The sequence below is a fragment of the Lampetra planeri genome, chromosome 63 (genome assembly GCF_965212315.1).
Source record: "Lampetra planeri chromosome 63, kcLamPlan1.2.h2, whole genome shotgun sequence".
Classification (NCBI taxonomy): Eukaryota; Metazoa; Chordata; class Hyperoartia; order Petromyzontiformes; family Petromyzontidae; genus Lampetra; species Lampetra planeri.
The window spans coordinates 4,987,496-4,997,397 of record NC_136169.1 but is presented as its reverse complement, the minus strand read 5'-3'; the positions used below and the strand labels follow the sequence as shown (position 1 = coordinate 4,997,397).

The following is a 9,902-nucleotide window of genomic DNA, read 5'->3' as shown; positions in this document are numbered from 1 at the left end:
AGAGTGAACACCGCCACGCGTCTAGAGTGAACACTGCCACGCGTCTAGAGTGAACACCGCCACGCTGTTGACGAGCCTCACCTTGTTGTTATTGTTGTTGTGGGCAAGTCGCTTCTGAAAACAAGAGCGGTATATCAGCTCAAGCGGGTGTGGCCTGGTAAAAAAAATGGAAAAAAAACCTATTAAACTTAGAGTCAGCTAACATAACAGTCAACACCCTACCTGGTTGATAACGTTCTTCCAAAGATTGCTCAATTTGAGAGAGAGACACGGAGACATATAGACAGACACATAAGCAGAGAGAGAGAGATGACACAAAGACACACAGAGAGAGACACAGATATAGACACACAGAGAGAGAGATGACACAGAGAGAGACACACATAGGCACACAGAGAAACAACGCCTCTGTGTTGAGGCCTTAAATAGAGAGAGGGGGGGTGGGTAGTGAAGGGGGTAGAGAAATTAGCATGTCAATGCAAGGCCGTAGCCATGAAGTCAACATTGGGGGAGACCAAATATTCCACGGGTCTGGGGTCCCCCCCCCAGAAAAATATCTAAATTTGAAAACTATTTTCCTGCCATTTCCTCCCTAAAATATTTTTAAAAGTTCACTAGCACATGGGATGGACTTTGTTTTATTTGATACAATAATGTCTAATAGGGTATTGTAATACATTGCTGTTTCTTTTTTACCTTTCTTGTTTCATAGTATGTAATGGCAGAGATTAGGGATTCATAAAGTACAACGCAATCCTATAAACAGGAATCTATGCATTGTTATATGAAGACAAGTCCAGATTTCGTGGCCAAGGTTTAGCAAATTGTTGTCTTTATTAACAGAGCATCACAATTATCATTTACAAATAATTTTACAGAAACATATTGGGGGGCATATTTGATTATTATACGTATTATAACATATTATAACATTATAATTATGACATATTATACGTATTATAACATTATAATTATTATACATTATAACATAATATTATACTTATTATAACATGTTATAATGACGGCCTTGTGTCAATGAGAGACTTGGAGGTTTGGAGACTGCACAGAGAGAGAGAGAGACACTTAATGTAATGCAACACAGAGAGTCGGTCAACACACCAACTAACGTACTCTTAGGTTTTTTCGGTAAAGTCACCACGTAGGTAAAAAATGAAATTAAAATTAATGAAAGTAAAGCTTAATAACCAGGCTACAGTCTGCATTATAGACTGCCAGTACACTCACCCAGCTTAATAACCAGGCTACAGTCTACGTTACTACGTTATAGACTGCCAGTACACTCACCCAGCTTAATAACCAGGCTACAGTCTACATTATAGACTGCCAGTACACTCACCCAGCTTAATAACCAGGCTACAGTCCACATTATAGACTGCCAGTACACTCACTTCAGTCCTCGGACTGGTTTACAGCAGCGTCCTGCATTGAGTTTTTATTGTAAGATTTCTGTTTCGGCCAATTAATGATGACGAGTGTTAATACAAGTGGGAGAAAACCGGAGCACCCGAGAAAAACCCACGCCATGTGCGTGGTGGCAACACTCTATCCCTGCACAGATGGAAACAGGTGGCAATTAATCCGCTGGCCAAAGGCTAGATTATGGACCGGGCCAGTGGGGCCAGTGCCCCGGGGCTGCCAGGGGGGGCCTCCAAGCCTCAGGCCGCTAGGTGTGTCGCCCAAGTCTTCCGAAGGAAGTTGAACGCCAGGGCCCTCAGTGCGCACAGCGCAAGCCGACCACTGGCCCCTGGGTGGTTATAGCGTGAGCTAACCACTAGGGCCCCCAGACCCCTCAGTGCTTACAATGTGAGGGCCCCTTAGACCATTTGGTGTTTAAAACGTAACCTGACAACTAGGGTCCCTGGGCCCCTCGACACCTACAGTGTGAGTGTCCCAGGGCCCCTCCACGCTTAAATCATGAGCTGACCACTAGGGCCCCCAGGCCCCTCGGTGCACACATCGAGCGTAACACCTGGGCCCCTTGGTACATACAGTGCATGCCTAAAACGAGAGCCTCTGGACAACCGAGCCACTGGTCGGCACGCTAAAATATAAAATATAAATTTTCAAATTTTCTTTGTGGATTTCACACCTGATGATGATTTCTTGTGTTGCAGTCGAAACGTCGTGAGAATTTTTATTGTTTTATATTTATATTATTTTATTATTACCAAGTTTGCAGTCGATACCACTTTGGGAAGTGGGTTAAAATTGAGTTACAAGAGTTGAGGATACAACAACAGACAGAGTGGGCTAATAGAAGGCGCGTAATAAAAAAAACCGAAAACAGGCTGGAACAACGAGGACGTCCAGAATAAGTACCTGCTCGATCGAGACCCAAACATTCCTCCTTGTAGACACGAGTGGTGTAACCATCATCTGCATCAGAACATCAAAAGGCCGCTGCACACGTCTCGATTATAAACGGCTTAGACTCCGCCCTCGGCCCCGCACCCCTTATGGATATTCCAGAATGCCTTGCCCACAGGTGCAATTGACAGAACGGAATTGTACCCCTAATGACATTGTCTACCAATCTCCTAGCGACACGCGCTACAGTGACTCATTCAATGTCAATAGACGTAATAATGCCATAAGAGGAATAGGCAGGGATTCTCCTGTAGATACAACTGGTTCTTCATGTTCTACAGATGTAGATGCCACTGGGTTTTGACGTTCTGCAGATGTAGATGCCACTGGTTCTTCACGTTCTGTAGATGTAGATGCCACTGGTTCTTCTCGTTCTGTAGATGTAGATACCACTGGTTCTTCTCGTTCTGTAGATGTAGATGCCACTGGTTCTTCATGTTCTGCAGATGAAGATGCCACTGGTTCTTCACGTTCTGCAGATGTAGATGCCACTGGTTCTTCACGTTCTGCAGATCTAGATGCCACTGGTTCTTCACGTTCTGTAGATGTAGATGCCACTGGTTCTTCACGTTCTGCAGATCTAGATGCCACTGGTTTTTCTCGTTCTGTAGATGTAGATACCACTGGTTCTTCTCATTCTGCAGGTGTAGATGCCACTGATTCTTCACGTTCTGCAGATGTAGATGCCACTGATTCTTCACGTTCTGCCGATGTAGATACCACTGGTTCTTCACGTTCTGCAGGTGTAGATGCCACTGATTCTTCACGTTCTGCCGATGTAGATACCACTGGTTCTTCACGTTCTGCAGGTGTAGATACCACTGGTTCTTCTCGTTCTGCAGATGTAGATGCCACTGGTTCTTCACGTTCTGTAGATGTAGATGCCACTGGTCCTTCACGTTCTGTAGATGTAGATTCCACTGGTTCTTCATGTTCTGTATATCTAGATACCACTGGTTCTTCACGTTCTGCAGATGTAGATGCCACTGGTTCTTCTCATTCTGCAGATGTAGATGCCACTGGTTCTTCACGTTCTGTAGATGTAGATGCCACTGGTTCTTCACGTTCTGTAGATGTAGATGCCACTGGTTCTTCTCGTTCTGTAGATGTAGATACCACTGGTTCTTCTCATTCTGCAGGTGCAGATACCACTGGTTCTTCTCGTTCTGTAGATGTAGATACCACTGGTTCTTCTCATTCTGCAGATGTAGATGCCACTGGTTATTCACGTTCTGTAGATGTAGATGCCACTGGTTCTTCTCATTCTGCAGATGTAGATGCCACTGGTTCTTCACGTTCTGTAGATGTAGATACCACTGGTTCTTCTCATTCTGCAGATGTAGATGCCACTGGTTCTTCACGTTCTGTAGATGTAGATACCACTGGTTCTTCTCATTCTGCAGATGTAGATGCCACTGTTTCTTCTCGTTCTGTAGATGTAGATACCACTGGTTCTTCTCATTCTGCAGATGTAGATGCCACTGGTTCTTCATGTTCTACAGATGTAGATACCACTGGTTCTTCACGTTCTGTAGATGTAGATACCACTGGTTCTTCTCATTCTGCAGATGTAGATGCCACTGGTTCTTCTCGTTCTGTAGATGCCACTGGTTCTTCACGTTCTGTAGATGTAGATACCACTGGTTCTTCGCATTCTGCAGATGTAGATGCCACTGGTTCTTCACGTTCTGTAGATGTAGATACCACTGGTTCTTCTCATTCTGCAGATGTAGATGCCACTGGTTCTTCACGTTCTGTAGATGTAGATACCACTGGTTCTTCACATTCTGTAGATGTAGATGCCACTGGTTCTTCTCGTTCTGTAGATGTAGATACCACTGGTTCTTCACGTTCTGCAGATGTAGATGCCACTGGTTCTTCTCATTCTGCAGATGTAGATGCCACTGGTTCTTCACGTTCTGTAGATGTAGATGCCACTGGTTCTTCACGTTCTGTAGATGTAGATGCCACTGGTTCTTCTCGTTCTGTAGATGTAGATACCACTGGTTCTTCTCGTTCTGTAGATGTAGATACCACTGGTTCTTCTCATTCTGCAGATGTAGATGCCACTGGTTATTCACGTTCTGTAGATGTAGATGCCACTGGTTCTTCTCATTCTGCAGATGTAGATGCCACTGGTTCTTCACGTTCTGTAGATGTAGATACCACTGGTTCTTCTCATTCTGCAGATGTAGATGCCACTGGTTCTTCACGTTCTGTAGATGTAGATACCACTGGTTCTTCTCATTCTGCAGATGTAGATGCCACTGTTTCTTCTCGTTCTGTAGATGTAGATGCCACTGGTTCTTCACGTTCTGTAGATGTAGATACCACTGGTTCTTCACGTTCTGTAGATGTAGATACCACTGGTTCTTCTCATTCTGCAGATGTAGATGCCACTGGTTCTTCTCGTTCTGTAGATGCCACTGGTTCTTCACGTTCTGTAGATGTAGATACCACTGGTTCTTCGCATTCTGCAGATGTAGATGCCACTGGTTCTTCACGTTCTGTAGATGTAGATACCACTGGTTCTTCTCATTCTGCAGATGTAGATGCCACTGGTTCTTCACGTTCTGTAGATGTAGATACCACTGGTTCTTCACGTTCTGCAGATGTAGATGCCACTGGTTCTTCTCATTCTGCAGATGTAGATGCCACTGGTTCTTCACGTTCTGTAGATGTAGATGCCACTGGTTCTTCACGTTCTGTAGATGTAGATGCCACTGGTTCTTCTCGTTCTGTAGATGTAGATACCACTGGTTCTTCTCGTTCTGTAGATGTAGATACCACTGGTTCTTCTCATTCTGCAGATGTAGATGCCACTGGTTATTCACGTTCTGTAGATGTAGATGCCACTGGTTCTTCTCATTCTGCAGATGTAGATGCCACTGGTTCTTCACGTTCTGTAGATGTAGATACCACTGGTTCTTCTCATTCTGCAGATGTAGATGCCACTGGTTCTTCACGTTCTGTAGATGTAGATACCACTGGTTCTTCTCATTCTGCAGATGTAGATGCCACTGTTTCTTCTCGTTCTGTAGATGTGTCGTGGTCAAGGTTGACACCAAGGTTGACACAGGTCACACAGGTCACACAAGCTAGGGGAGAGGTACGTACTGGTCTGGACCGGTCCGGACCGGCAGGGACGAGAGGTGGTTGGAACCGCTCTGAGGGGAGGGGGCTGGCGAGAGCCAGGTCCCCGAGACACCCCCGCCCCTCAGAGGGAGGAGATATAAGACGGCTCCCGGAGAGCGGAGGGGGTCAATCTCAGGAGAAGCTGAAGGAGGTGTGGCCGGAGATCCTGGACCCCCAAGCCTCGAGGATGCCGCCCCGCTGGGACTGAGTGGGCTGAGTAGCTATAGGCTAGGGAAGGAGAGTAACTGGGTAGCTGTAGGCTAGGGAAGGGGAGTAAGGAGAAGAGAGCCGGAGGCTGTACCTCCCTAGGTTGTGTGGTTGGGCTGTTCTCCCAGTGAGTCCGGAGGACTAGTGTTATTGGAATAAAAGCGTGTGGCCTCTACGAAGTCTCTGCCTCATTCAAGAATACTACAACTGGTGTTAGAAGCGGCCAACGAACCTCGCCAACATGGAAACAAGACAGAAAGCGCTCACCAGGGGCCAGGAGAAGGACGTCGAGGGCGACGCTGAGCCGGAGTCGGGAGCGCCATTTCCGGGGGACGGGTCTGCAGGGGCGGGCTCGGGTTCTCCGGGGCCCTCCAGGAGTCCGCCGACGTCGGGATGGGCGATCCAGTCGGCCCATGCCCGGCTGGCCGATCTCCTCCATGCCGCTGCCTCCATCCTCGACGAGCTCACGCTGGGGGGAGCGGGAGCACCGGGTGGAGAACCAGGCCGGAGGATGGGACGGGTTCCCGCCGAGAAACGCGCCATTCCCGCGCAAAATTTTGACATCGCCTCCGGAGGGGGAAACGTCACTTCCGCTGGGAATGCGGCCGCCGGAGATGACGTCACTTCCGCCGGGGGGGTCACCGCTTCCGGGGGAAATGACGTCACCCGCCCAGGAGGTCATGAGGCACAGGTGACTCGCGTCACATCCGGCATCGGCGGCCTTACATCGGGAGAAGCAGAGTTTTCGGGTAGGTGCCCGCCGATTTGGTCGGATATTTTGCCGCCGGAAGATGCTTCAAATACTGCACTTGGGACGCTGCTGTCTTCAAGGGGGGACTACATCCCGGCGCTGCAACAGCGCTTGCCTTCGCTGCAGGTTTTCGCGGCAAAGGGGGGGGGACTGGGCTGCTTTTTTCACGCCGTTTCGTGGCAAATGCCGAGACGGCTGGGTGGTCTGCCGACATCGCTCTCCGAGCCCTGCCTTCCGCCTTGGACGACGTGGCCTTGGCCACGTTCCTCCTTATTCCACGGAGGGAGCGCTCCACCTTGCAGGAGGCCCTCAATCGGATGGCCTTAGTGTATGGACCTCCATCCGAAACAAGACATCGTTTCGCCAGTCGGAGGAGGGAGGCGGACGAGACACCCCTCGCCTATCAGAGTGCACTGATGGCGTTGGCTCAAGCGGCCTATCCTCGAATGGACGATGTGGGCCTGGACTCCATAGTGCTTGAGAAGTTGCTGCTGCTGGCTCGGGAACTGAGGATTGCCGTCCACGTCAAAGATGAAGCTAACCTTTCCTCGCTGGGGGCGGCACATTACTTACACACAGAGTTGCTCCTCCAGCGGGATGGGCAGGTGGCGGCGTGCGCCGCTGCAAGAGTTGACGAGGTCCCGGATACCCAGGCCTTCGCGTCGCAGCGGGCCGCCAGTTGGAGGGGGGCCGACCGGCCTCGCCAAGGGGAAACCCGGAGGAGACACGGATCCCCGCGGGCGTGGGCTCGCGTCACGTGCTACAACTGTGGCCAGCTGGGTCACCTGGCATCGGGTTGCCCAGCACCCCGGCGCCGAGCTCCGGGTCGTCCACCATCGTCCGCCCGTCCACCGGCCGCTCCACAAGAACCCCAGGCATGTCGCGACACCTCACGCACACGGTCCCTGCCCGCATCTCATACACCGCATACACCGCCAATCGGCGCGCCACTAAATCGCGTTGCGTTGAGGGGGGGGGAGCGGAACGCGGCTGATGTTCGGGGGCCACTTCGCGCTGTTCAGTGGTCCGAGTTGGCCCACAGGGTCGTGGCCGCGGCGACGGGCTCGTCGGTTATTCTCGGGGATATTGAGGGAATTCAATTTCGATTGCTGGTCGATACGGGAGCTTCGGCTACTATAATTTCAGACCTCATATACAACGTGTTACCAAAGAGATGTCAGGCACTCACCCCGTTCTCCGTCCCTTGCTTTGCGGCGAATGGGGGTTCCCTGGGGATTATTGGCCAAATAACTGCACAAATTTGTATTGGCGACATTAAATTATCTGGTCCCGTTTTGGTTTCCGATGCCTTGGCCGTTCCCTGTTTGTTGGGTACGGACTTCTTGGGGAGGATGCCCATCAAAATTTTAATTGACAAAGGCTGCATCGAGCTTCCTTCGGGCCGCCGGATGGCGTTTCTGCCCTCACCAAACCGGCTGCGCACAGCTTGCACGACTGTTCCGGCTATGGCGTCTGAAACCGTGCGGATTCCGCCGGGTGCGCAGATGCTAATACCGCTTCAGTTACGCAAACCACTGGAGGCAGACGCTACGTCGGGGGTTTTGTTGTCTCCTTCCAATACGACCGAGCGAGGGTTGGACCTGGTGGGTGCACAAACGCTTGTGCCTACAGATGGACAGCCCTTCATTCAGGTGCTGAATGCGGGGTTGCGGACGAAGGTCGTGCACCGAGGGGCTGTCATTGCACATGCGTCGCTGCCGCTGCACACTGACTCCGTCGCGGCTCATGTCGGTGAGGCACCGGCGTTCGGGACGCAGGTGGGTGTCGATGAGGCATGGATGGATTCTCTCTGTTCAGGGGCTGAAAATCTTTCAGAGTCACAAAGATTAAAGCTGCGCATGTTGCTTCGTGAATTTCCCGATGTTTTTAGCAAACACAAATTCGATGTTGGGTGCACTAATCTATTGAAACACCACATTGATACGGGAGATTCCGCTCCCATTCGGCAAAATCCGTTCCGATTGAGTCCGGCAGAGAAGGAACATGTCCGGTTGGCAGTGAATGACATGCTTGCCGCTGACATTGTGGCTCCCTCCAACAGCCCATGGGGTGCGCCGATTGTGCTTGTTAAAAAACATGATGGCAGTTTGAGGTTTTGTGTGGATTTTCGGAAGCTTAACAAGGTTTCGCTGGCGGACGCGTATCCGCTCCCTCGCATGGACGAGTCGCTCGATGCCTTGGCGGGGGCACGGTATTTTTCAACCTTGGACCTTTTGTCGGGGTTTTGGCAACTGCCCTTGGATGACGCTTCCAAACCTAAGACCGCGTTTCGTACGCCACAGGGCCTTTATCAGTTCAATCGGTTGCCCATGGGATTGCACTCAGCTCCAGCGACGTTCCAGAGATTGATGGAACTGGTCCTCGCTGGCCTGCAGTGGGACTCTTGTCTTATATATCTGGACGACGTGATTATTTCAGCCGTACGTTTGAGGAACATCTGGACAGACTGCGGGCTGTATTTCTCAGAGTGCGATCGGCTAACCTTAAATTTAAGCCTCAGAAATGTTTTCTGTTGCGTGAATCGGTGCGGTACCTCGGCCACGTTGTCAGTTCTACGGGTATAGCCACCGATCCTGCTAAAACTGACTGTGTAAGAACGTGGCCCACGCCCACGTCTGTGGGGGAAGTCCGCAGCTTTATAGGCTTTGCGTCCTATTACCGCCGGTTTGTTGAGGGGTTTGCGACGATCGCCAAACCCCTTCATGCTCTGACGGCTAAGGGGGCTAAATTCCATTGGGGGGAAGAGGAAGACAGGGCGTTCAGGGCGCTTCGCGATGCCCTTGTCCGAGCTCCTCCCTTATGCTATCCCGATTTCACATTGCCCTTCATCCTGGACACCGATGCCAGCAATACCGGCATCGGCGGGGTGCTTTCGCAGGTGGTCAACGGGGTCGAACGGGTCATTGCCTACGGCAGTAGAGTCCTGTCTCCGGCAGAACAACGTTATTGCGTCACCCGCCGTGAACTGCTCGCGATTGTTGTGTTTGTTCAACAATATCGACCGTACCTATACGGTAGGCATTTTACGGTTCGTTCAGATCACGCCGCGCTACAGTATGCGTTGAAAATAGACCAGCCGTCCGGCCAGCTGTCACGTTGGCTTGAGGTCCTACAGGACTACACGTTCACGGTGGTGTACCGGAAGGGGACACAACATTCAAACGCGGATGGCTTGTCACGCCTCCCTCCGGGTGATGGGTGCGCGTGTTTTATGGGCTCGGGGAGATGCAAATCGGCCACGAGTACCGCTCCGGCTTCCCCCTTGGCGGCGGCAGCAGGGGTGGTCGATGGGGAACCTGTCACCGAGGGGGACTCACAGGTGTTGGTCGCTCGCGACTCGCTCCTCGATCTGCCTCTGGACGAATGGGGACGGTTCCAGATGGAAGACAATTCCCTCCTC

The 9,902-nt window shown here is 50.9% G+C and overlaps 1 long non-coding RNA gene across 1 annotated transcript; it reads right to left on the bottom strand.

The window, feature by feature from the left end:
- Nucleotides 1–3: 3 nt before the first annotated feature.
- On the bottom strand, nt 4–3,297 carry LOC144736845 (uncharacterized). The gene is made up of 3 exons (XR_013588836.1): nt 2,341–3,297; nt 82–154; nt 4–21 (listed from the first exon to the last, which is right to left on the bottom strand). It is a non-coding gene; the product is annotated as an uncharacterized LOC144736845 (long non-coding RNA).
- Between the last annotated feature and the right edge of the window lie 6,605 nt (nt 3,298–9,902).